Raw genomic sequence first — 1,340 nt, 5'->3', positions numbered from 1 at the left:
TGTCAACAGGTAAAGCCCTCTTTTCAGTTTTCACGTGTGCCATCGCAAATTCGTTTGTTTTAAAAATATTTCTGTTTCTCGGAATATTTGGGAATATATTTGGATAATCACTTCCTCCGCTCAATTAATCAGTTCTCAGAATGTGTTGGAATATTTGGGGTTTCGACGTTTCGTTTCAACCTAGGTCATTTTAGTTATCCATAAGTCAGGATTATTTAACGGTAGTCACTTTCAGGTCAAACATAAACATTGGATTAGACAAATGTGGTGATTTTTATACGATCAAATTAACATGAAAATCATTCTTTAATTTAATGTGTTCTTTCAACCAATCTTGCCAAGTGCAAAAACCATCCCATATGCCGCCGTTTGAGTGCTCATATTTTTCTATATTTACCATCTCATATGATGTTTGAGTGCTCATATTTTTCTATATTTACCATCTCATATGATGTTTGAGTGATCATATTTTTCTATATTTACTTTATGATTTAACAACTATATTTTTTAGTGATAGACGACGCGTGAGTCGATAGTGAATAATGGGGTGTTTGCGTGTGAGTGTGTTTATAGGGATGAGGATATACATCTACGTCGGTATTGTATTTCGCACAAAAAAAAATATGAGATTCTAAATATTTTGTGTAACGACTAAAGACTAAAGACTTGGGCATATGTCGATTTTGCTCCAATTAGTAAGTGTATCGTTTTTGCTGCAATTAGTGCTTGCTTTAAAGAAACACCTCAAAAAATCATGCAATTAGTCTAAGCCGGCTCCGGCTCATCCGGAGGAGCTCTACCAAACGCTCCATAGGAGGAGCCATTTTTCATCGAAAAACAGAGGAGTCGAAGCTGTCTTAGAGAAGCCATAAATTGTGGCTCCTCCAAAACGGCTCTGTCTGAAGGAGCCCCTCAGGAGAAGCCCTGCCAAACACCCTCTAAGTGTTTATTTTAAGCATGGAAAAAATAGCGGGCTATAGCGGTGCCATAGCGGCGCTGTAGCGATGGGAGAGAATTGACGATAAGCTATTCATATTTGTTCCGCTATACCAACTTTGACCACTATAGCGCGCTATAGCGCCGCTAAGATGCATAGCTTTAGCGTTTAAATAGCGGCACTATTTCAGATCAGTGACAATTTAATTAGTTATTTCCTACTTATTATTTGCTACTAATATGGTATTTTAGATAATTAAGCACTAGAGTTTTATGAACCATGTTGTAAACATTGGTAGTGTTAACTAGACTTGTGTGCAACTTTAGAAACATATTTGTGTTCATCGAATTTCATATTTGCCAAATTTTTTGCATCAATTACCGATGTTTTTCATGTTTTTTAT

Source organism: Miscanthus floridulus, chromosome 3 (assembly GCF_019320115.1).
Source record: "Miscanthus floridulus cultivar M001 chromosome 3, ASM1932011v1, whole genome shotgun sequence".
NCBI classification, from domain to species: Eukaryota; Viridiplantae; Streptophyta; class Magnoliopsida; order Poales; family Poaceae; genus Miscanthus; species Miscanthus floridulus.
This window is presented reverse-complemented; position numbering follows the sequence as displayed.